Source organism: Stenella coeruleoalba (genome assembly GCF_951394435.1).
Source record: "Stenella coeruleoalba genome assembly, chromosome: 15".
NCBI lineage: Eukaryota > Metazoa > Chordata > Mammalia > Artiodactyla > Delphinidae > Stenella > Stenella coeruleoalba.
In genome coordinates this window covers 46,794,621-46,821,264 of record NC_137161.1, presented here as the reverse complement: position 1 = coordinate 46,821,264, position 26,644 = coordinate 46,794,621, and the positions used below count along the sequence as shown (strand labels likewise).

Genomic DNA, 26,644 nt, shown 5'->3' with positions numbered 1-26,644 from the left:
GACACATAATTCAACCCATAACAGGATGTAAAGTTGGAAAATGATCAAATATGCAGGAAGTGTGACCAGTGCACATGGTCAGAAGTAGAGTCAGGCATTCTCGGTGGTGAGTAGTTATTCTGTGGTCAAAGCGCCCGACAGGAGTCACCTCACTCCTGCCCTCCTGCCTTGTTCTCAGGGCAGGGAGTCCTCGGCACCCGCCCAGAAGTGGAGGAAGCCGAGAATGGGAGCCGAAGGCTTAAAGAAATGACAGGTGAAGTGGGTGGATCTCGACTGCTGGTTTGGAGGTATGCTGTTAAACCAGCAGCGCTGGGTGCCAGGGTCCCTGGAGAGTCAGCCCGTAACCAACCACAGCTTCTCCTTCTGCTGCCTCAGGGAGTGCTAGAGACCAAATGACTGGATTTGGGAGATGAGTAATAGAACTTCCGAATTCCTAAAAATGCAGATTCTGATCACAGCCTATTAAAAATAACATCATGAAAAAAAAATAACATCTTGGAGTGTGACACTAAAAATAATAAAAAAGATTCTATGACATTACATAAATACCATAAAATAATATATACATGTAATTAAAAGAATAGATTTAGCTTTGTAGAAAACTCATGGTCCTGCCCTTGCTTTCCCCCTGACCAACACCATGACCTTGGAGTTTCCTCCGTTCAAACCCTGAGGTTCTGTCCCGTGGAACCACTGCTGTCATGCAGGGGCAGGATTCACAGGTCTCTGCAGGCTCCGCTCTTTTTTCTCACAGAAAACTGGTGAGGGCAGAGCTCAGGTTCCTGAACTCAGCTTACGTAATGCATCTGAACTGGCTCCAGCAACGCCTGCCCCTTCCCACCCCCCGAAGCCCGGCACTGAAGTAGGAGAGAACCTTGGGATTGTTCAAGAGGACGGGTGACAACACCTGCACTCAGTGGAACCAATTGTAGTAGGATTTTATCTTAAAAAGATCACCCTGACTGCTGGTTACAGAAAGGGTTTCAGTGAAGCAAGAGTGGCCTCGAGGGGACCAGATGGGAGAGTCTTATAATCCTTCAGAGGGCGGCTCTGGGTTCTCAGGAAGAATCAGAGGCACTGTTTAGAGAAGACCCAGCAGAGCTCAATGATGGATTTGCTGTGAGGTGTGCAAAGGAGGAAATCATCCGGGATGGCCCCGGGCTTCCTGCATTGACCACTCGGGCTAGCGGGAGTGCCGTTGAAGGAGATGGTAAACCTGGGAGGAAAAGGCGTGACACTGAAGAGTCCCCTGTTGTATGTGTTAAGTTTGCAGTGACAGTGGGAACTCAGGCGGAGGTGTCAAGGAGACTGATTCCAGGGTCTGGAGCTTAAGAGAGCTTTGAGCTACAAAGCCACAGTTAGCCGTTTTAGTATATCTAAATCCAGGAGAGGGTGACATTGTCTACAGCAGAGGTATGGAGGTGTTGTCCTAGGGTTAGCTCATGGAGCAGGATGGTCATAAGTGCAGAATTTTATGTTTCTTGATCTGGTGGCAGGAGTCTGAAAATGTTGCAGCTCAAGGGTTGCTGCTGGTTCATTCCTCTTAACTGCTTATCTTCCCCGCAGACAGAGCCCCTCTGATAGTTGGGACTCATCTGGCGCCCTCTAACACACGGTTTCTGAGTCTGATGGAGAAGGGCCTTGGGGCTGAAGAGACCACTTGATTTTGTCGATAGAGTACTGAGGGCTGACTGAACTGGGCATCATGGTGAGAGCTGACCTTTATTGAGTCTGTGCATGTCTCGTACCCCGCACAGACCATGCACTGTCTTTTCAAGTGCTTGCAGCAATCCTGAAGATGGGTACTCTTCTTATGCCCATTTGACACTGGGAAGATGGAAGCTTGGACAGCATGAGTGACCTGCTCAAGGTCAAGCTAATCAGGGCTGGAACAGTTTGGCCCCAGGTGTATCCATGGACAGAGGCTGATTCTCCGAGTCAGCAGGCTGAGGAACTTTCCATCACGTGACCCACCGTTGTACAGGTGGGTGTGACAGTTGGTGCATCCGGGAACCTGTGTTCCCCCCACCCTCCCTTGTCCGAGCCTCCAGCTTGGCTCCCACCACAGCTGTGGAGAAATGCTCAGGAAATCTGGTTTCACAATTTCCCTCTGAAATAGAAATACTTAACACAAATATTTTTGTGACGTTTATAGTTCGTTTATAGTTCACTTTCCTAGGCATTCTCAAACCTCCATCCTTTCTGTGCCCTCAAGTCTACCAATAATTTCTTTGCAGTGAGTTGATGAAATAGGAAAAGGGGTGAAGGGCGGCAGTGGAGGTGTGAAGGCGCACATGTACCGCCCCACCCCACCTTTAACCATCTTCTCTCTTATTTGTAAGCCTGTATTGCTGGTGGACCATCAAATTCTTTAACAAAGAAAGAATTTCAACTAATAGACTGGTTATAGTTTTTTTCCCTTCTTTTTTAATTGTAAAATATAAGAAAATTTACCATCTTCACCATTTTAAGGGTACAGTTCAGCGACATGAAGTGTATTCAGATTGCTGTACGTCCATCCCCACCTTCCATCCACAGAACTCTTTTCATCTTTCCGAACGGAAATACCCACTAAACAATAACTCTCCATCCCTCTCTCTCCAGATCCTGGCAGTCACCACTCCACTCTCTGTCTCTGATTTCCACAGCTCTAGATGCTTCATATAGGTAGAATCGTACAGTATTTGTCTTGTTTATTGGCTTATTTCATACAGCATAAATGCTGTGTATTTACCACATGAAATACTGGCTTATTTCACTTAGCATAATGTCCTCAAGGTTCAACCGTATTGTAGCACGTGGCAGAATTTCCTTCCTTTTTAAGGCTGAATGATAGTCTATTGCATGTAATACCACATTTTGTTTATCTGTTAATCTGTCAGTGGACAGCTGGGCTGCTTCTGCCTTTTGACTATGGTAAATAATGCTTCTCCGAACATGCAAGTTCAAATATCTCTTTGAAAGAGATATTTGTTTTCAGTTTTTAGGGGTGTATACCCAGAAGTGGGATTGCTAGATCATATGGTAATTCTATTTTTAATTTCTTGAGGAACTGCCATACTGTTTTCCATAGCAGCTGCACTATCTTGCATTCCCACCAAGAGTTCACAAGGGTTCCGATTTCTCCACATCTTCGCTAACACTTGTTATTTTGGGTTTTTGTGTGTGTGTGTGTGTGTGTGTGTGGTTTTTTGGGGTAATAGTCATCCTAATGGGTACAACATAGTATCTCATTGTGGTTTTGATCTGCCTTTCTCTAATGGTTACTTACGTGGAGCATCTTTTTATTTGCTTGTTGGTCACTTGTATATCTTCTTTGGAGAAATTTTTACTCAAGTCTTTTGACCATTTTTAAATCTAGTTGTTTGTTTTTGTTGTCAAGTTGTAGAAGTTCAGTCTATATTCTAGATATTAATCCTTTATCAGATACATGCTTTGTAAATATTTTCTCCCATTCTGTGGGCTGCCTTTTCACTCAATTGCTTGTGTCCTTTCAGGCACACATGTTTTTTAATTGTGATGTAGTCCAATTTATCTTTTTTTTTTTTTTTTTCTGTTGTCTGCTTCTGGAGTCGTACCAAGAAATCATTGCCAGATACAATGTCTTAAAGTTTTTCTCCTATATTTTCTTGCAAGGGTTTTATAGTTTTAGCTTTTACACTTCGGTCTTTGATCTGTTTTAATTTTTGTATATGGTATGAGTTAAGGGACCAGCTGCGTTCTTTTGCATGTGGATATCCATTTTTCCTAGCACCATTTGTTGGAAAGGCTGTCCTTTCCTCATTGAATGGTCTTGGCACTCTTATTGAAAATTATTTCACCATATATGCATGGGTTTATCTTTGGGCTTTATGTGCTAATCTGTGGGTCTTTTTGTCTGTCTTTATGCCAATACCACATTGTTTTGATTACTGTAGCTTTACAGTAAGTTTTGAAATTAGGAAGTGTGAGTCTTCCAAATTTGTTTTTCTTTTTCAAGATTGTTTTGACTATTCAGGGTTTCTGGAGATTCTATATGAATTTTAGGATGAATTTTTCAATGTTTGCAAAAGAAAATATGGTGTTGGTATTTTGCTAGGGATTGCATTACATATGGTTAGTATTGACATCTTAATATAAACCTTCCAATCCATAAACGCTGAATGTCTTCCCATTTATTTGTGTCTTCTTTAATTTCTGTCAGCAACATTTTGTAGTGTTCAGTGTATGTCTTTTGCCTCCTTGGAAAAATTTAAATTTATTCCTAAGTATTCTTTTTAATGTGATTATAAATGGAATTGTTTTCTTAATTTCCTTTTTGTACTGTTCATTCTAAATGTATAGAAATGCAACTGATTTTGTGTGTTGATTTTGTATCCTGCAACTTTGCTGAATTCTTTTATTCGTTCTAATTGTTTGCAGAATCTTTAGGATTTTCTAACATATAAGATCATGTCATCTGTAAACAGGGATAACTCTTCTTTTCTTTCCAATTTGGATACCTTTTATTTCTCTTTCTTGCCTAACGCTCTGGCTTGGGCTTCCAGTACTGTGTTGAATAGAAGTGGTGAAAGTGGGCGTCCTTGTCTTATTTCTGCTCTTAAAAACAGGAGGGAGTGTTTTTAATCCTCCTCCATCCTTTAATCCTTCTCCATCATTAACAGCAAAGTGTTTTGGATTTTTGTTTGTTTTTTCATTCTGTTTGAATGTGAAGCCTTTAAAGGGGCTGAGGATGCAGGCAGAGGCTGTGGAAATCCTGGTGAGGCGGGGAAAGGAAGGATGCTGATGGGCATTGCTAGGGGAAACACAAGGAAACGGGGAATAAGTGTGTGGCTGAACCGTGCCCCCGGGAGTGGGGTTACAGCAACTACTGGTGGCCTGGTCCATACAAGCTCCTTCCCCTCTAAGCCCAGGGGACCCCTTCCCCATCCCCACTCCACCAGGGCCCCTTCTGCCTATGGCTCCGTGCTCACCTGTCTGCTGGGGTCTTTGCCGCAGTGGAGAGCCAGGGTAGGGTAGCCCCAGCCTCACTGAGGAAAAGGTCGTTTGGAACCTGAGCTCTGCTTTCTTCACATTTTTTCCTCCACACAGGAAGTTTTAAATCCCGCACTCCGGTTACCATAAAATGACACCACAGGGATTCTTTTACAAATTGTTGATTAGATTTGACACCGCCCCCCAACATAGCCTGGAGGTTCCAGAAAATGACGATTTTAAACTAAACCCTCAAGCCAACTGGAGCCATCTTGACTCATGGCAGAAACTTCACCAATATTTTTCTCTGACTTTATATTTGTTTCCAGCTGAGAATCAACCTTCTTTGTGATGAGGGGGATTTCCTGTTCACATGAACTCTTTCATGGCTCTGGTGCAGTTTTCATTCCACAAGAATTAAAAAATACTGTGAAAAAACAAATAAAATGCTCAGGGGGAGCAAAGCCTTGCTTTGTGGCATCCCTGGGCTTTTACTCTGCGGTCTTTTAAAGTCAGATTTCACTCTTAGAAACAAAAACATAATTGAATATTGGGAGACTTGGGACCTCTGATTACAATCGACACGTGCTACACTCCAGTCTTACGGGGTGTGATTTTCCTCCAAATCTAATGAAATTCCCAGAAAGGCAAATAATGCTATAGAAGCTATATTTTCAATGGAAAAGAAAACAATCACGTCTCTGTTTGAGGTCTAGCTGAATAGATTTTTATTTGTTTGGAAAGGAAAAATAAAGTCTCCTGATACAGAAGTGATAACTTTAGAAATGCAAGGGGTATTATTGCCCCTGGGCATTTACAAATTTATAAATTATCTACACGAACATGCTTCCTTGACAGGTGTTATAAAACAGGTGCAGTATCGGTGTTCAGACAAGATGGTGAATTAAATTTGCGTAAGCATTTACGTAGACAAAGAACTTTAGGTAACAAAAGACCCTAAAAATCGTTGAATCCTAGCACCTAACTTTACAGAAGGGGAACACCAAGTCCTAGAAAAGTTAAATTATGTGTCCGGGTTCTCACAGCACACACACTTCACGTTTGAGGCCCTGTGGGCCATTTATTTAAATGTTGCTGGGGTGAATAACAGTTATGTTTGATTTTAATCTCACATCACTAGTTGCTTTTTGTCCCCTTTCTGGAGAGATCAAGAAGTCTAATCTAGCAGGAAAGACATTTTGTGTTTTTGTTTGTTTTTATGAGATATGCGAGACTGTAAATTGTACTTTTATGACTGAGTTGTTTTTACCTATTTGGATTTTTCTTTTTAGTTTCTTTGCTTCCTGTGTGCTACCTGCTCTAATTTCAAACTTATCTTTTTCTAATTTTTTCAAATTAAATAAGTAAAAAAAAAAACAACCCAGAAACCAGAAAACAAAACAGCATTATCTTTGCTCTCTTTGCTCTTGACATCACAGAGGACAGTGTCACCTGAAAAAAGCCTGAGTGAAACAGTGATCCAGCGGAGCTGGACTCTGAGACCTTAAACAACTGATTTGCTCATAGTTATCTTTTTATGGGTTTGTCCAAGAGTGGTTATGGTTTATAAAAAACGTGTCTTAACTTGAATAGAGCTCTTTTGATGAGAATTTTTTTAAAGTCTGTGATTAAAAGAAAAGTAGTTCCCACTGTGCTGGGAACCTTCTCTACGTCATACCATTCAGGGTCCCCACATAGTTTGTGAAGTAAGCTCCTTGATCCCATTTTACAGATGGGTAAACACAGGCTCTGAGAAGTTAAGTAAGCTTGTCCCAAGTCACAGAGTTCGTAAGTGGGGCCAGAGCCAAGATTTAGAAACCAGGAGCGGACTTCCCATGCCACGTCCCGAACACAGAGCAGATGCTGGGAGAGCCCCGAGCCCGTTGGGGTGCAAGGAAGGGAACTGAGGCCCAGAGAAGCCACAGAGCTTCCTCGTTAGTGTCTGGGATGGTGGCCCAATCTTCCCGACTTTCCCACGACTCCAGGGTTCCTTGAAGACCAGCAGTGGAGAGGCTGGATCTTGAATTGGGGAACACTACAATGAGTAGAATTTGGATTGGGGAACATATTAAGTCAAAAGGTATGAATACCCAAGAGAAAATTAAAAGTAACTTAAAAGAGAAGACAGGGGACTTCCCTGGTGGCTCAGTGGTTAAGAATCTGCCTGCTGGTGCAGGGGACACGTGTTCAAGCCCTGGTCCGGGAAGATCCCACATGCCATGGAGCAACTAAGCCTGTGTGCCACAACTACTGAGCCCACGAGCCACAACTACTGAGCCCATGTGCTGCAACTACTGAAGCCCACGCACCTAGTGCCCGTGCTCTGCAGCCACTGCAGTGAGAAGCCTGCGCACTGCAATGAAGACCCAACTGAGCCAAAAAAATTTTTTTTAATTAAAAAAGAAAAGAAAAGAAAAGAAAGAGCATGCAGCTGACCCTGTGAGAATGCTAATGGCAGTGTTTCGGAGGATCTATCCACTTGGGTCACTGCAAAGTGGTACGAGGAGACCTGCCTGGTGATGTTCTTTGCAATTCTGTGTCCAAAGAAGCGGTGTCAGGCCTGGGAGGGGATTGCAGTGCGGACGGGGAGGGTGTCTGACTTCTGGCTCAATTCTCACTACATCAGCCAGTTCTACAAGATAAATGCTGCATCTTGTGTGTCAAAGCGAGAGCAGGCATTCAAAGCCCAGATAAAAATGACCTTCACAATAATAATAACAACAGTAGTTACTCTCCATCGTGTGCTGCCCTGCAGCTAAGGGCACTTCCAGTTATGTTATTGAGTCTTGCAGTCATTAAGCTGAAGGATTGTGATAGATATCAAAAAAGCACACAGTCAGCAAAACCAGATGCTGAGGAACAGTGTTGAAGGAAACTTCTGGCTTGTGTTTTCAGAGGCTCACTTCTGAGCACGGCCGGCCCCCAGCCAGTGTGGAAGGGAGGAGGGACGGAGTGAGCAGCTCGTGGGGCAGCTTCTCTGGGCCAGGCCCTGGGCTGGACGTGCCACCGATGTCAGCTCATCCCATTCCTACTACATCCTGGGGTGAGCTGTTACTTCCCACTGTTCATGGATCAGCAGAACTGAACTTCGGGCGGATGTAATTCACTGGCTTGGGGTCCCAAGGTGAGAAGATATGGAAGCGGGGATTTGAGTGAGGAGTGTGATTCCAAATCCCAGGACCCGTGATGCCTTCCAGGAAGAAAAACATTCATTTTGGCCGCTCTTGTCAAACTGTAGCCAAGCCGAGAGCCTCAGATAAGTAAGCATCCCAGATCCAGAAGCTAGAAATGGGAGTATATTTACAAACCTGAACACTTAAGAGATTTTCTAAAATAAAACCTTTGCTGCCGAGACCGTGCCGCCACACCGCACTTCTAAAAGTCTCACAGCTGTTGCTTACAGAGCTCAAGTCAGGGCGATTGATTTGGTTTCGATCGGTACCAGCATATTTTGTGCCTCGAGGGAAAGAGGACACCAAATCTCAAGTCAGTCCAAGCCCAGTAAAACCCACCCCACTCCGGGAGTCCGAATGTTTGCCCTAAAAAACCGGTTACGGCTGGTGTAATAGTTGAGCGTTTCTCCTCCCTGTGAGTCCCTCTTTAATAGATAATAGCTTTCATTTCTGATTATAAAGGTACTATCTACTTATACACAATTAGAACAATTCCGAAAAATTCAGAGACGAAAATATAAAACACCAAAGCTCATTGATGGAATTCTTGGGCCAGAGTGGAATGTGATTCAGAGCATGAGTTGGTAATGGAGAAGATATTTCTTGAGAAACTTCATCCATCGTGGAGGCAGCTCTATACCTGGGGCTCTGTTCAAAGGAAGGCATTAAAATAACCTGGAAGCAGTCGTTTCCCAGGGCTGTTTGCAGAGATAGCTTCCCATCACGGTCATGAATTTCTGGGTTTTGAAGAAGCACTGTCTCCCAAAAAGTCCAATCACAAGGGGCCATGGTGTTTCATTCTTTGCTGAGACATCCCGTGCCCTGCCCTCCTCTGAACCTAGGGTGTCATAAATCTCAGGTCAAACCAAGTGTGGACAGGGGTATCACCGTGGGACCCCCGTGGAGCAATGCAGTTAGGCGAAGCACGCAGCCTCCAGGAGATGGCTGGGGCGGAAGCAAGAGGCTGGCGGAGAGGCAGCGCTGTGTGGTGAACAAGAGCGTGTGCTGTAAAGCCACGGGGCCTCACTCGCTAGCTGTGTGTATCGAGGCAAATGAATGAACGTCTCTGAGCCCCAGTTTCTTCATGTGTGAAATGGGGCTAAGAACAGCCCCTGTCACAAAAGAGAGAATTAGAAAGAGTTATGCGTGCGTAACAGTTCAGTCCGATGGGCAGTGAGGACGATAATGGAGGTCCTGAATGGGGGGCAGGGCCTCCGTGCATTTTATGCCAGGTTTCCCAGTAACAGAGAGACGCAGGGCACGTCTGACCAGATGGTTGCGTTTGTCTGGAGAGGTTAGTAAATAAACCCCAAACGTTCGGAGCTTAACACATAAAGGTGTGCGTCTGGCAGTGCGTGTGGGATGGCTCTTCTGCAGGTCGGGGCTCAGTGCCTCGGGCTGTCCTTTACTGCAGCAAGTCATCAGGAACAGACAGTTGCAAGGTCACTGCAGGAGGGGCGAAGGGGCTGCAGACTGGGATGGTTAAATCCCACGTCTAAGAGGGACACACGTAACTACCACCCCTATTTGGCTGGACAGAACCCAATCCCATACACTCCCCAGATGCAAGAAGGTCTGAGAAATAGACGGGGCACGTGCGTGCTTGGGGAGCAGCCGTGGCCTCTGCCGCAGGGGCTGCCGTGCTGGACGCAGCGCTGTTGGATCACCTGCTTATCATACTGCTAGATATAATCATAGAGCGCAAGAGAGAGAGCACCGACTGTGGCTTTGAACAAGTGAGGCTGGGGAAGCTCATGTCCCGGCTTCGGGGGTCTGTTTAGAAAAGCAGCCGTGTTGCATCACCTGGAAATCCTGCATCCACATCCCCTTCACCGCACTTTGACGAGAGGCCGATGCCAACAGAGGAGGATGGTGTGCTACTTGGTTTTGTTTTTTCCGGGAAAGGTGTATCCAGGTGGAAGTCTGTGGCCAGTCTCCCTAACCTGTGCTTGCACTTATAATGCTCCTCACAGTGGAGGGTGCAAAGCCTTCATGCAGACCTGTGCACTGAAGGTTGTTGACCATCAAAGGTCCCATGATCAAGGTCCCAGAGCATCACAGAAATGTTAACGTTTCTCCTGACAGGTTGCTTACTTAAGGGAGAGTGATTTAGAACACATTTTATATAAAGCCCTGTTTAATTCTTTGAGGTTTTAATGCCTAAATGGTTAGGCATTCCTTATCTGGGCTCTGTGACCAGATCCCACAGACCCACATTAGACAAAGTAGATATTTATAGGAGAATTAGTCATAAAATATTCAGTGGACTGATTGCACTAGAGTGGCCTTTCTCACAAAGCTCCTTGAGGGGAGGGTCAAGCTGGAGCCTGCCTGTTCCTGGCTGTGTGCCCAGCATCTAACCCCATGCCAGACATGAAATGTGTATTAAAAAGTGTTGATTGGGCTTCCCTGGTGGCGCAGTGGTTGAGAATTCTGCCTGCCAATGCAGGGGACACGGGTTCGAGCCCTGGTCTGGAAGGACCTAGTTGCCGCGGAGCAACTAGGCCCGTGAGCCACAACTACTGAGCCTGTGCGTCTGGAGCCTGTGCTCCGCAACAAGAGAGGCCGCGATAGTGAGAGTCCTGCGCACCGCGATGAAGAGTGGACCCCGCTCGCCGCAACTAGAGAAAGCCCTCGCACAGAAATGAAGACCCAACACAGCAATAATTAATTAATTAATTAATAAACTCCTACCCCCAACATCTTTAAAAAAAAAAGTGTTGATTATTGTAAAATAATGAAATTTAAAAATAACTGTTGATTTGATGAACTGATCTCTCCAAGAATTGAAAACAGCGGTGATCTTGTGTGTAAATGTTCATCTTTCTCTCCTGCGTTCAAAATGCTTCCCTTGCTCCTGGGTAGGACATGAGCTTTGTGTGGCCTCTTCTGAAACAGGACCCAGGTGGATTGTCCTTGTCTGAATCACTAAGGTGGGGCCCCACCTGGTGAACAGGTGCATTGATCTCAGCCACTCAGTATTTCGTGGGCTCCACTGCACACCTGGATGCTGGGATGCCAGCTTCTGCCTCTAATGGGTGGGGTGGGGACGTGGGGCACCCGCCAGCCTTGTGGCAGAGTGAGGGGCTGGGGAGGCGCCCGTGAGCCGTGTCCACGTCTCCACAAATGACAGCTCCTTGCACATGCGACCTCACCCAAGAATTCGCCGCAGAGAGGATGCTGGGGGTTGGTATCGGGTTTTCAGAGCCCCACGGTGGCAGCGGGAGGGATTCTGTCGAATTCAACTCCAGCTCAGCCTGCTGCCCTGATTTCTCTGTTGCATCAGGAAACAACAAATGTTCCCCTGTTGTTCGAGTGCTGACCGGAAGAGGCTTCCGTGGTGAACAGGGTTTACGTTAGTGTGGTTCCCTCACGCTGAACTCCTCCCTTCCACAAATATTTACAGAGACGTTGCTGTGTCCGCAGGCCCGGGTCAGAGAAAGCCGGGGGTCCTCCTCACCACCCGCCCTTTAAATGCTCCGCCGCAGCCCCACCAGTGGTCCAGACTCTGCTCGGCACTCCCATCGGGACCAGCTCGGGAGCCTCCCAGACCCGGGGGCATTTCATCCACGACCCCTGTCCATCTCGCCCTGTTTGGGGCTGCCTTCCTTGCTCTGACCTGGGCGATGACTGTCCCACTGGAGGCTCTGGGAGGCTGGAGGAGAGGCTCCCCCGGGAGGCTGCCTCACTCCGGGAGCCTCTAGAAGCAGGCCCTGAGCAGAGATCCGAGTGTGACTCATCGGGGGAGGGGGATGTTGGGGCCGGGGAACCCTAGGAAACACCGGGAGGGGAGCGGGGGTGCTGGGAGGCAGCTGATCCAGGGTGTGTGATCTGTCAAATCAGCCTGCGGACAAGGTCGGTGACAACCTGACTTGGTCACCCTGCTGAGGGTGAGCGCTGGGGGGGCCCAGGATTCCGACGCCTGCACCCAGCAGGCCTGAATGGGGGCTGTTTGGCGGGAGGGGGGGCAATTCCCAGCTCTCAGGCCTGCTGTGCCCCCGGGAAGGGCCTGTCCTCCTCTCCCCCAGCCACAGACATCCTCCGGTGCTGGGGGGACAGCGTCTCCTGCAGGGTGTGTCTGAGCCGGGCTGGCACCGAGGCCAGGAGCGCCCTCCTCCGACCCTGAGGATTATCTGAATTTAGGCGGAAACTTGAATATCCCAGGGCAGCTTGAAACCCGGATGTGGCTTTCCCAATGACTTCTGCCACCTGAGGTTTCATTCAGGGTGGCAGGTGGTGTTAGGGGCTCTGCCCTCTGCTGATCTGGTCGGGGCAAGTTGGGATGTTTTGGTGACAGCTGATGGTATTTAAGAATGTTTGCTCCAGTCTGCTTTAGTTGTCAGAAAGTCTTTTAAACAATTGGTCTCGTGGGTGCGTGTGTGAAAGCATGCTAGTGATGACAAAGTGTTCCTTGTTTAAAAAGTTACCTATACTGCTGCGCTGAGACATTCTTGTATTGTGAAGAGTATGTAGGTTTGGGTAGAACGGACCTATTTAATGCAGTAAATGGCATTTCGACATATAGAGCTCTGAGTTACAATAGAATGCTGGTTGCTTAGGTCCAAATATCTTTGCGTAACTTCCCCAAAAATAACCCAAATTGACAAATAGAGCAAAGAAAACCATTGTTTACAGATGCCGTGCATATTTCAAGGAGACAGAATTCTACAAACTTCCAAGTTACCTGTGATTAATGAGATAAACACCCAAGTCCAGCCAGGCAGCTCTGGAGCCCACCCCTGTCCGGAGCAGTGGGCAGAGATAGCAGAGAAAATGTGGAGAAAAGGACAGGAGTCTGGGAAGCCTGTGGTGACCTAGCCCAGAAAACATCACCCCTAGAAAGACAAGCCCCATCCTGGGTGGAAATACTGGAATGCGTGTGGGACCCGAGGCTTCGAGACAGAAGGGGAACCTTGGAAGGTTGCCCCTTGGAGAAGATGTGGAGAAAGAACAGTGGAGGAGTCCTGCAGAGATTAAAGAGATCAGAATTCCCCTCGCCAAGAAATGCACTACGCAATAAAGAAGCTGCACTTCACCAAACCAACAGCAGGGGGCGAGCTTGAATCAAGAAACCTCGTTAGCCACCCCAGGCCCCGTCCCTTGTCTGTGTCCAAGCTCACTGCCGGTCCAGGAAAGAAAATCTATTATAAAAGGAACAGAATGCCGCAGGCCACATGCACGCAGAGCTGCAATAAGAAGAAAAGAAGAGTTTGAGAATCAAAACGTTTCAGGGGTTAAATGTTCACCCCTCTCTAAACACACATATATACCCCAAAGCAGAAGATAATGGCAGTGTTCCAGCATTAGTTAATTAAATATCCTGAGATAAGCATTTTCTTTTAAAAGTTTTTGATTCAAGGTTGTCGTACATATATTTGTCATATATATATTTGTGTATATATATATGTTTATATACGGCAACCTTGAATCAAAGATTTAAAAAATCAGAACTAAAATGGACAAAACCCAGGAAGATGTGAAATGAGAGTTGGCTGGACCCAGGAGAAGAAGTGAGCTTCAGTTTGCAGACGGTAATGTTGTCCTTGGGACCGTCCCTTCCGAGGACAGCAGACTGACCAATCACCTGGCACCTGCTGTGTTGCACTTTCTTTCCTAAACTGCGGCCCAAGGCAAGCGTTCCTTGCCCACAGCTGTACTTACTGTCTCATCCAATGAGAAACAGTTTATAAGGCCAGTTGGTGATGGTTTTTACTTTCCAAGTTCTCTATTAAATGAGACTCTAGGAAATACCCAAATACTTTCTAAGGGCAAGTCAAGTGCTATTTGTTAAGAAGATAAAACTTGCCAAGGAGAGTGTCATCTCCCTTGATAATATGTCAGAATTTCAGAGATAACAAACTTTTCAGAGATGTTTCCAAATTGCATTGAACGATCACGACAACTTCAAGTTCACAAAGTACTTTCCACATGTTGTATTATCTTTAAAGTTGCAAAGGGGCTAAAACACAAGGATATGATGGTTTCTTCCCCTCCTCTGTGTGACAAGCAGCTTAGAAATGCTTTGCCTGGCTTACGTACCTCAGAAATGAGAATGGCGATGGTTTCCTCGTATGTGACATCTGCCGTACACAGCTAACCTTAGACTGGGGGAGGCTCATTTCTCTAAGGACGGACGCACCGTCGTCACATGTTCTCTTTGCCCACCCGCACCCCACACCCCAACAAGAGATAAAGTCTCATCTCTTCCCTTTGAATCTGGCTAGGTTTGAGTCTCACTTGTAACCAGTAGAATGTGGCAAAAATAACACTGCCTTACTTCTGAGGATGAGTTGGAAAAGGTGATGCATTCTCCACCTTGCTCTCTGGACCATGCTGAGGCTGCCACGCTGTGAGGAAGCCCAGACTGGTCCATGGGAAGAGACTGCATGGTCTGAACCTACGAGAAGTAAGAGAAAGATGCCCTGCCGCTCTCCACCTGTGCCAGCTGTCTCTCCGCCCCCCACCCCCACTCCCGCCCTTTATTCCAGCCCCAGCTCCTTTCTCTGTGGCTGCAGTCACATTGAGGACTCTCATCCGGAACCACCAAGCCAAGCCCTGCCTGAATTCCAGACCCTCAGAAACCAGAGAGAGAATAAAATAATGGCTGTTTCAAGCCACTGACTCCTGTGGGGATTTGTTATGCAGTGATGGGTATCTAGAATGAATGGGGCCTCAGTGACTAAACAAATAAGGACTGTTTTGATGGAGGAGTAACTATGCCTAATACCTTTTGTAGTGGTTTTGTTTTGGATAATTTTTAACCGGAACGTCTCTAGATGTAGCTTACAAACTGACCTTTCTACTGGTAAAGAATTGAGTTCTTTTCAGGTTTTCTTTTTTGTAGTTTTAGAGCTTTAAATATCTACTGCTTTTGGCAAAAGTAACTGATAGGAGAGAATGCTGGAGAGATCTGTTTACCTTGTCCTCAAATGGGGTAAACCTCCAAAAACGCAGCAACTGAGAACATGGGTACCATCCTCAAGCTTTCCGATGAAGCCCAAGGTTGGGTGGCTCCCACGCTGGCTGGTGGTGAGCAACTTGCCTAATGCCCTAGGTCACAATGGAGAGAAGTGACCTCAGACAGAGGGCTGGAACGAGATTTCATTCCTAATGGTGCAGTGGCCATGCTCTGGATCCCAGCCGGCCTGCCCCTGGAACCTCAGACTCAACTCATCCAAAAGTGACATAATCAGGCACCCACTCAATTCCTCTAGTTTTAATAAGGCCAGCGGTCAGGATGCCTGCTTCCCACACAGGAAACTTGACCCCTGGGCTTGTCGATCACAAGGGCAACTGTTAACCACTTGTCCTTCATTCTCCATCTGTGTATGTGGGTTTGTGGGGAGGGGACTTCTATGCTGAAACAGAAATACACATTTATTCCTGTTAATTTTTCAACTAGTGTTGGACTTTTCCACTTAGACTCAACTTATCTAAAAATATAATAATCGTCACCTGCCTGCACCAGCTCCTTCTCACGGCATCCTTTTCCTCTTGGGGGCCCTTTTGGAGCTTCCTCACGTACAGCAGTTGCCTTCTGTAACAGCTCTCGTGTCCGGTACCGTCTTTCCTAGTTCAAGGTCGTAGTTCATGGTTCAGGTCTTCATTATCTGCCCTAAGTGGCCCTTCCACCTCCAGCACCCCACCCCGACACAGACTTCGGGGGCTCCCCTAGGTTTACATTGTACAGTGGAAGCCCCACCCTTGGTCCGGGCCCTTTCCTGGACTGCCTGTCCTCTCCCATCCCCAGTCCTCCCAAGGCCAACTGGTGTTCTAATGCTTTGACCTCGGCACACCTGCTTTTGGCCAAGTGGTTTTCTCTAAAATGCCTTTCCTCTCGCTCCCCCGTTGAAACTCCACTCGTCTTCTGCATCTCTTTCAGATGCTCACATTTAAAAACAGGGCCCTGTCTGTGTCCTCGCAGTGTCCAGCTGAGACCTTGAGCAAAACCCAGCCAATATTTATTAAAGTGAATAAACAAATGAACTGCTGGCCCTTTCCTTAACTGGCAGAATAGAAACAGGAATGCTTGCAGAATTACCACGGATGTATCTGCATTCCTAGAAATGCTGGTCATTTCTGAAGTTAAGAAGACGTTTCCATAATAGTGAACCTATTTATTCGAGAAAATTCTTTAAAACAATCTTGTAGATCTTATTTAATTTAATCGTACGTGTTTAAGCAAAGGTCAAAGAATCTAATTTAGTGAGTTAGTACAGTGCTAAGGTTTGGATTGTCAAAGGGCAACAAAATTCTTGATTTGTCCTTTGAAAGAAAACATATCAGAGTAAGAGATGACCCACCAGGAGAGGAGGTATGCCCCTCCCCTGGAAGTGAGAAAAATTTGCATAAGGAAAGTTAACTAACAGGTCTACTTTAAAGTAATCGGAAGTAATCTAAAATTCCTCAATTGCCCAAAAGTCTTTGGAAAGGGAATAGAACATATATAGCTAATTTGAATTCTTATTTCATAGGTATTGTAACTTCTATTAATATTACCAAAAAGTAAATTATTTCTTGGGATAAATGTTCCTAGAACTGTTAACAGAAGATGTGTTTTGGGAAATGTTCCTATTCTCATGCAAAGCCGGCATTTGGAATGATTTATCTATCGGTATGACTATGGGTCTGCATTCTGACTTTTTTTGGTGCCCACTCAGACAATAAAATAGCTAAAGGTTAGAGTGTTCTAGACTTACCAGAAATGTTCGTGTGTTGGAAATACCCGTAATTACTCTCCTAATTCCTTACATATTTCCTTCCTTCCCTCCCCCATCAGTTTCTTCTCAGGCAGTTTTCTGTGGTTGGGTAGGTGGGGGTCAGGATGCCCTCTAGGGACAAGGTCAAGGACAGGGTCAACCTGACAGCATGAGGTGAACGAGAGAAACTAAGAAGGTCCTCACAGGTGGCCCTGCCGGAGGGGACCTTAGACGCCCAGCTGCTCTCCTTTGCCGCCCCTTTTAGGTTCCACCTGTCGGCAGCGGGCGTCCACACCAATTTCCCCAATTCCCTTTTCAACAGCCAAAGTTTATTATTTGTAAAAGGTGGTGAGAGGAGGACATTCAAATATATAATATGCTGTATTTTAGTCAAACACTGACTGAGGTCCCAAAGTGCCGTGTTCCACGAAGACTTAAGCAAGAGCAGAGTTCATCCTGGTCTTGAGAGGAAATTGTGTGGGTCAGACAAGATCAAGATCATGACAGTACAACATAGTAATCCACGCTGTGGAAAGGCATGTAAACAGAGATGTATTAACCAAGTTCAGTGAGGCTTCAAAGGAGTGAGGGACACATGATGCACGGGACCCAGAGCAGACTTGGGGAGGGGGCAGGGGCCACCACGGGGGTTAAAGGTGGGGACAGTGGGGACAGATCTGGGTTTTGCCATGACCAGCTCATGGTGCTAAGCAGCTCACTTCACTTTGTCCTGCTTTCAGTTGAGACTCTAATGCTGCTTGCCTCATGAGGCTGCTGTGATGGTGTAAGGGCGTCGGGGGGGGGGGGGGGGGAAGCAATTGGCGTAGTGCCTGGCGTGCCGTCAGTCCCGCGCCGCGGTGACCTGCTGTAATTTGAGATGGATCTTAAAGGAAAGCCTGGATTGGAGCAGGAGGTGGCAGCAGAGGGTGAGGGGGTTTCAGGCTGAGCATCCTCCTGTGTGCATGTGTGCGTGTGTGTGCGTGTGTGTGTGTCTCTTTGTGTGTGTGTCTTTGTGTGTGTGTGTGTGTCTTTGTATGTGTGTGTGTGTCTGTGTCTTTGTGTGTCTGTGTCTTTGTATGTGTCTTTGTGTGTGTCTATGTCTGTGTCTTTGTGTGTGTGTGTCTGTGTGTGTGTGTCTTTGTGTGTGTCTTTGTGTGTGTCTTTGTGTACATCTGTGTGTATTTATATGTACGTGTATTTATATGTATGTGTCTTTGTGTGTGTGTGTCTTTGTGTGTGTGTTTCTGTGTCTTTGTATGTGTGTGTGTCTTTGTATATGTGTGTCTGTCTGTGTCTCTGTGTGTGTGTCTTTGTGTGTCTGTGTCTTTGTATGTGTCTTTGTGTGTGTGTCTGTGTCTTTGTGTGTCTTTGTGTACGTCTGTGTGTATTTATATGTATGTGTGTTTGTGTGTGTGTCTTTACGTACATCTGTGTGTCTTTGTATGTATGTGTCTTTGTGTGTGTGTGTGTTTGTGTCTTTGTGTGTGTGTGTGTGTGTGTGTGTGTGTGTGTGTGTTTAGAATACAGCAAGTACACCAACCAAGGCATAGGAGACAGTAGTACTAGGAGCCCATAAGACTTTGAGGGCTGTTCCACAGAGAAATGCTGTCCAGTAGAAATATAATGTGAGCCGCATATTCTAAATTTTCTAGGAGTTACATTAAAAAATGTTGAAAGAAATAGGTAAAATGAATTTTAATAATATATTTTATTTAATACAATGTATTAAAATATTTCAACATGCAGCGACATTAGTGAAAAATGGGTGCTGGAAGCAACATTGAATTATAATTTGCTTGTGTGGCAAGAGCACCGGATACCTACAACTATAGCCTGATGTTAGGAGCACGGTAACTATTGAGATATGGCTGGGTATAGCAAACCCCCTTTTCTGTAAGGCCAGATAGGTTTATCAGCCTCCCTAGTACACTATTTTGTTAAATCCACGTTGGAAATCTATGCCAGAATGCTAAAACTCAGTCAACAGGTATTAATGCAAATGCCTACTTAATGCTCCATACCGTGCGATGCACCAGGGTGTATGGACAAAGGAAAACTTAAGACCAGCACCTCTGCACACATTGAAACAGTGTAATTAAGCTCTAAGCTTTGGGGTCCACAATGTAATAATTTCAGGATATTTCAAGTAGACCAAACGCTGCCTGATAATATAGTTGCGAAATCATGGGTAGTGGGCAAAGCAGAACATACACAGACATACGTGCACACTGAGTGGACAGACATACGAGTTTGGCCTTTCCTGTTTTGTCAAATGAGAGATTGGAGTATAATGAAGATTTTCAAAATGGGCATCTGTAAGTGTGGACTTATGCTCAGGGATTCATATATCCTCTTTGGGAATGTTTGAAGTGTATTTTTATTTTAAGGATAATGGTTCATAATTCATCTAACTATATTCTGGGTCATCTAAGGCAATGTTTATCAAACTATGGGTCATAACTTCTAGTGGACTAGTGGCTTATGACTCTTTAATAGGCATGTCCGGCATTGCTTTCAGTAAAAGTGAATGGACTGGAAAACATCAGGATGTAAGGGTTAGGTACTGTCTTATAAAGTGTTTGTTTCTGTGCTGTATGTGTGCGTGTAGGTCTGGGTCATGATGTGAACTGTATTACTGTGGGCAGATGTCCAAAGAGATTGAAAGCCATTAATCACTAGATCACTGGTTCTCAACCTTCACTCAACACTGGAATCACCCAATGGGCTTTGAAAATTAAGACTGTGAGGGTCCACCCCCAGAAATTCTGCTGTAATTGATTTCAGGTGTGACCTGGCCATGAGGCTTGCTTTGTTGCGTAAACCTTCTTAGCTGTGCAGCCAGGGGTGCGACCCTGGCAGGGTTTGAGCCTTGTAGCCAGGTAACTTCAGTCCTGCCTCTGGTTTGTGTTTCTTTAATTTGCCTTGGGGCCAAGTCTTCCCACAGACTGGAATTGTTGGAGGGTGGGAGGAGGGAACAGGGGGGCTGAGGGCATAGATGCTTTGCCCCAGGTGAAGGCAAGTGCAGTCTAGTGGGGCAAGTGGATGAAGTTCACAGAGGTTCAGGCAGAGACACGTGGGTTGGGGTGAGGAGAACACAGAGAGTGGAAGAGAGGTTGGTATCATTTGAATCGTGTGAGCAGTTTCACCTGCTCTTCCCCTCGGAGTCTGCGATTTCCCCAGGTGGTCTGTGTGTGGGGGCCTCCATACAGCAGGTTACCTTGGAGGGTGACCCTTGACTGATTCTCTTCCGTTAGCCCTTCCCTCACAGAAGATGCAACTCCACTATACTCCCGTCACAAGGGACGAGTTTCAGCAAAACAACATCATCTCTTACATTAAATTAATCTTGTTACTTCTAATCGTATTGGTTACATTCTTGTTCTTATATAATTTGTCATTGTGCTTGGTTTTATAATCGTACAAGCTCATGAGAATAAGGTATTGATACCTAGTTATTTTATTTGTCTATACTTAATTAATATAATAGAAACAATATAATGGAGAAAGCAGTGGATTTTTTGTGCCTTGAAAGGATAAGCTTCCTTTCCTCGCTGGGCCCCTTTGCTCTGTGTGACTGCAGCCCACCTGGATACAGTGGCCAGTAAATTAACCCGACCTCTTATTGATCTATTAGCAAAGATCAGAAGACGTTGTGTAGTGTAACGGAAATAAAAACAAAAATAAACAAATGGGACCTAATTAAACTCAAAAGCTTCTGCACAGCAAAGGAAACCATAAACAAAATGAAAAGACAACCCACAGAATGGAAGAAAATATCAATATTTGCAAACGATGCAACTGACAAGGGATTAGTCTCCAAAATTTACAAACAGCTCACTATCAAAAAAAACCAATCAACCCAATCAAAAAATGGGCAGAAGACCTACAGAGACATTTCTCCAGGGAAGACATACAGATGGCCAAGAGGTACTTGAAAAGATGCTCAACATCGCTAATTATTAGAGAAATGCAAATCAAAACTACAGTAAGGTATCACCTCACACCAGTCAGAATGGCCATCATCAAAAAACCTATAAACAATAAATGCTGGAGAGGGTGTGGAAAAAAGGGAACCCTCCTACACGGTTGACGGGAATGTAAATTGGTGCAACCACTATGGAGAACAGTACGGAGGTTCCTTAAAAAACTAAAAATAGAACTACTATATGATCCAGCAATCCCACTCCTGGGCATATATCCGGACAAGATGAAAACTCTAATTCGAAAAGATACCTGCACCCCAATGTTCATTGCAGCACTATTTACAATAGCCAAGACGTGGAAGCAACCTAAATGCCCATCAGCAGATGAATGGATAAAGACGTGGTACATATATACAACGGAATATGACTCAGTATAAAAAACAATGAAACAATGTCATTTGCAGCAATGTGGATGGACCTGGAGATTATAATACCAAGTGAAGTAAGTCAGACAGAGAAAGACAAATATCATATGATATCCTTATATGTGAAATCTAAAAAAAATAATAATAATACAAATGAAATTATTTACAAAACAGAAACAGACTCACAGACATAGAGAACAAACTTATGGTTGCCAGGGGGAGGGGTGGGGGAAGGATGGATTGGGAGTTTGGGATTGACATGTACACACTGCTATATTTAAAATAAAATGCCTTTCCATGAAAAAAGAAAATAACTTTTAAAAAGAGGAGACTTTATAAGTGATGTAAATGGAGCTTGAAGCTTATTGGGATAATTTTCCGTAGCCCTATCTACACGTGAAATAGGGGTTCCGAGGAAAATCTGAATTAAGGAGGAAAGTGGGATTTAAATTATTATCAAAAAAAAAAAAGGTGAGGGTGATGATGACAGCGACTGATGTTGGTTGTGGTGGGTGGCGGTTAACATTTATTAAGCATTTGCTAAGTAACCTGAAATGGGCCTGTGCTTTCCATGGTTATTTTACTTGACCCTTAGAACAACCCTTTGAGGCAGGTGCTATTACAGTCACCCCACTTTACACAGAAGGAACCCAAGTAAGTAACAATGAAGTAACTTGTCTGAGAGATTCAACTGGGATTCAAGATCAAATATGTTGCCTCCAGGCCTTAGAGCTGAGTCTTAAGTACATGGAGAGGGCAGGGAGGCTATTCCAGGCCAGAAAATGTGAACCCGGGGAATGATGGAGGGGGTGTGTGTGCCTGTGCTAGGGAGGGTACCAGGGGAGGTGCTGGCAAGGAGGTCAGTGTCCAGTTACACAGCCTGACAGAGCAGTGAGACTATGAAATACTGATGAAAGAGTTTAAAAAAAAAGGATGAGTTCATCCTTTTATACTGTTGTAGGAACCCTGATAAGACATCCTGAGAATGGAATAAGCAATGTGCAGGACGACACAAACATTTATTTAGAAAAGAAACACGTGTGTGTGTGTGTGTGTGTGTGAGAGAGAGAGAGAGAGAGAGAGAGAGTAAATGTTTGCACAGAATTGATCTGGAAAGATATCCTTCCAAGTTCTGACAGTGTCCATGTGTGCCAAGGATGCAGGCTGCAGGCATTAGTGGTGACAGTCAAAGGAAACTTGAGCTTTTTTTAATTTAATTTTTATTTTATATTGGAGTATAGTTGATTTACAATGTTGTGTTAGTTTTAGGTGCACAGCAAAGTGAATCAGTTATACATATACATGTATCTATTCTGTTTCAGATTCTTTTCCCTTATAGGTTATTACGGAATATTGAGTAGAGTTCCCTGTGCTATACAGTAGGTCCTTGTTGATTATCTGTTTTGTATGTGGTAGTGTGTGTATGTTAATCCCAAACTCCTAATTTTTCCCTCCCCCACTTTGGTAACCACAAGTTTGTTTTCAAAGTCTGTGAGTCTGTTTTGTAAATAAGTTCATTTGTATCATAGTTTAGATTCCACAAATAAGTGACGTCATATCATATTTGTCTTCTCTGTCTGACTTACTTCACTTGGTATGATAATCTCTAGGTCCTTCCATGTTGCTGCAAGTGGCATGATTTCATTCTTTTTTACGACTTGAGTGATGTTCCGTTGTAGTTATGTACCACATCTTCTTTATCCATTCCTCTGTCAGTGGACATTTAGGTTGCTAAAGGAAACTTGAGCATTGATCTAGCATTTATGTTTTGTGTTCTGTTTGTTTGTAAGCAAGATGACTGCATTCATGCACTTAGGTAATTCTGAAAAGGTGAGGGTGTTGTTAGGAGAAAAGAAAAAGAAATGGAATCATTTGGGAATTTCATATTCTGTACCATCTCCAAGCCCTAGACTTGAAGATTTCAGGACTGTTCACATTGTTGGAGCTGAGGTCATGCAAGGGCTAAAGGAACAAACTGTCTCTGAATTCATGGCGAAGACAGCATCCTTGCTGATTAGTTCCTTTTTTAACGTGGAAGACTATTTGGAGTTTTAGAAATCTGAGCATTGGCATAGGGGTGTAGAGAACATTCTGGTAAAGCAAGTCCCTTCTTGCGTTACCTGGCCCAGAGGTGGGAATAGGGATCAAAATAGGAAGAAAAGACCCTTTTTTTCTTTTCTTTTCTTTTCTTTTTTTGCGGTACGCGGGCCTCTCACTGCTGTGGCCTCTCCCGCTGCGGAGCACAGGCTCCGGACGCGCAGGCTCAGCGGCCATGGCTCACGGGCCCAGCCGCTCCGCGGCATGTGGGATCTTCCCGGACCGGGGCATGAACCCGTGTCCCCTGCGTCGGCAGGCGGACTCTCAACCACTGCACCACCAGGGAAGCCTGAAGCATGCTATTCTTGATGAAGGAAAGGCTGGCTTCTAACTTTCCCAGATATGAGAACCAGGAGAAAAGACATGGAACCTTGGAAAGTGAAGATAAAAAATTTTTTTAATTAAAAAAATTTTTTTAATTGGGAGAAGAAACTTCACAGCCACCAGTGTGTTAACAAAGGGGAGAACGATTGTTAGCATTTGACTAAAGGCCTCCAAGTACAGTCAAATATAAATATTTATTGAGTAACCCAGCCCAAGGCATGGAGCTTAATAATAAGGAACTTGGACGTCGTGGGTTTTGGTATCCACGGGTCCTGGAACCGACCCCACGCAGACACCAAGGATGACTGTGCCCTCACCTCTCAGCACCCCCCCCCAGCCAGGTGAAGGGCAAGTCCCCGTGTGGTTTTCGTGGCATTTAAAAAATGCGTACAAATGCTAAGTGGCCAATTCTGTGTGTTGTAGATGGATAAAGGACACGTGGACTTTTGAGCTTCCGCCGGAGAAGATAACAGTTCAAGCCCTCCAGGATGCTGGGCAGGTGGGGGCTGGAGTGAGAGATGCTGGCGTGAAGGGTAAGTGCCGACTGAAGCCCAGTGCGCCGTGGCCTGGACTCTGGTTTCCAAGTTCCTCGGTGTGCAGGGATATGGTGTGCTCTGGCTTGGTGCGCTGCAGTGGATGTGACCTCTCTCTGACAGAGGATCAGGGAGGATGCTGACCTGTTTCCTGGTACCTAAGGGATTCTGTTATCATGCAGTGGCTGCAGGGCCCAACCGAGATGAGGACGGCTCAAGAGCCCCAGAGCGTAAACTGTAACCGTGCACCTTTATGGAGTGCCAACTGCGTGGCAGGCCCCGGCACTTTAATGCATTAATTCATTTCGTTCTCATCTTAGAGCTGGGCCACCAGGGAGCGCAAGGAACCTGGTTGATTACTGAGAGCATATGGTCCTGATGGTGGCCCCATCCCAAGGGAAAAGCCTCTTCCTCTTCCTCATACATCCCCCGCTTGCCTTTCTCCCCATGCCCGCTTTTCATCTTTTTTTTTTTTCATGGAATCATAGATCTCTGTATGAAAGGGACTTAGCACCAGAGGGACGTCAGCATAGGTCACCGTGGCGGATCATAGTTTCCCTAAATGGCCACCGTGGTATCGCTGCTCTTCCAGAACCTCGCCGGGTCCCCTCAAGCTGGGAGGTCTGCTTTCCCTCCTCTTGAGTCTGGGTGGGACTCGGCAACCACCTGCACAGGGAAGGCGGCAGAGGTGACACTGAGTGACCTCAAAGCGGAGATCAGCAAAGCGTACGGGGCTCCCAGCCGGCGCTCAACGCTCCGGGCAGGGCTGCCTGTGAAACCAGCTGGGCCCCGTGGAAAGGCCCCGAGTAGGGGTTCCAGCCGACAGCCCCTCCAGGGCCCCATTGACACGTGAGGGAGACTCCGATGGCGCCAGGCCCCAGCCTTGGAGCTGCCCCACCGCTGCCGAGTGGAGTGAGGACAAAGTGAACTGTCCCCGCGGAGCCCTGTCCCCACAGCAGATTCAGGAGAGGATAAACATCGTCACTGCTTGGTGCTCTCTCATTTAAACCCACCACGACACCGTTGAAGGTAGATGTCATTCATTACACAGATTTACAAATAAGAGGAAGGAGGCCGAGTCAGATGAAGTGACTCACCCAAGGCCACACGAGGAGCTGGGATTGGAACCCAGGGCTCCCTGATCCCCAGCTCGTGAGATCCCCCCCTACCCCAGGGCCCGTTCCTTCTGGACTGGGAGCTGGGGCCTTTGCTGCCCCTCAAACACAGCCCTCTCAGAGAAGGCGAACCATTTGGAATAGGAGGTCCAGAGAATACAGCTTTGGAGAACTAGCTTTACATAGTTGGCTCTGACTCTCTTTCCTTAATTTGAATCCTAGTTAAACCCTGGGATCCTGCCTTAAACATACAGTCCTCTCGGGAAGCTGCCTGCTTTCCCTCCCAGAGCTTAGATTCGTGGTATCTGCTCGTGTTACACGAGATTCAGATCATGTGAAGTAATAATCATGTTTCTGTGTCATCCCTGTTTGACTTCAGGCTCCGTGAGGCCAGAGCCTGGCCTGTGTCTCCTATTCAGTTTTTAGCACAGACTCTAACCTGTAGTAGACAGTGAATAAATGCAAGTTAAATAAATACCAAAGAGCCGTTAAGTGTGAATTTTCTCGAGAAGGATGATGGTAGCATATAAGGAAGTGCAAAATTCCAGGTATAAATACTGAAGTCTTATCTTGGTGCTAAAGGTTTGTCTTTTGAGGTCAAGGTTTCTTTGTCATTTCCTCTGTTTCTCCTGTTAGATAAAACATCTTTGGGTTTCACTTTTATAAACAAAGAACTTCCACAAAAGGCAACAGTAAACTAAACAATAACAGGAACTGGCAGAGCTCTGAGACAATATTTCTCAGTGGGTTGTTACTCAAGTGGAAGATATTTTCAGATGTGCAACGTTGGAGAATTGACTTTGGTATGAATGTTGATATGTGACATGTAACGTCCACACTCATCGCGGTCGACCTTTGCTCATAGTATCGGTGGCCTTGTGTCTTTCAACTTGAATTTAGTTCCATGTCTGCGTGGCATTGCAGCTGCTCCAGAACTGGGGACAGCTCTTCTCTCTACGTTGTCCAGTGTCCAACACTGGATCCTATGCTCAGTAGGTGGAAGATCTGCAGGACCAGAATATGAGGCTATTTGTTTCTTTTATTTTGGCCTCTGGGATCCTAGTTCCTAGTTCCTAGTTCCTAGTTCCATGGCCAGGGATCAAACCCTGGCCATGACAGTGAAAGCACCGAGTCCCAACCACTGGGCCGCCAGGGAAGCCCCGAGGATTTTGTTTTTTAAGAAGGAGAAATGAATGCATGCAAAATGTTAGGCAAGTTTAAATCCCATCTTTTTTTAGTGCCTAATCTATCTGTCAGCTTTTGCCGTCTAACAAACCCCCCAAACTTAGTAGCTTCAAATAATCGTCATGGATTTAGTTCACGATTCTGCAGGTGGGAAGTTCAGGCCACCTGGGTCAGCTGGTCTAGCTGGGTTTTCTGGGCTAACTGGTTGGCTGGGAGC

The 26,644-nt window shown here is 45.7% G+C and overlaps 1 protein-coding gene across 4 annotated transcripts in view; it reads left to right on the top strand.

Annotated features, from left to right (window-relative positions):
• Positions 1-26,644, top strand: part of RIN2 (Ras and Rab interactor 2) — a 238,423-nt gene that overhangs the window by 33,654 nt on the left and 178,125 nt on the right. For 3 of the 4 annotated variants that reach the window (XM_079944032.1, XM_079944030.1, XM_079944029.1), the window contains exon 2: positions 24,018-24,127. The exons of the other annotated variant lie outside the window; for it this stretch is intronic. The gene's annotated coding sequence lies outside the window, so the exon portion shown is untranslated. The remainder of the gene's footprint in view (positions 1-24,017; positions 24,128-26,644) is intronic. 4 annotated transcript variants of the gene reach the window in all.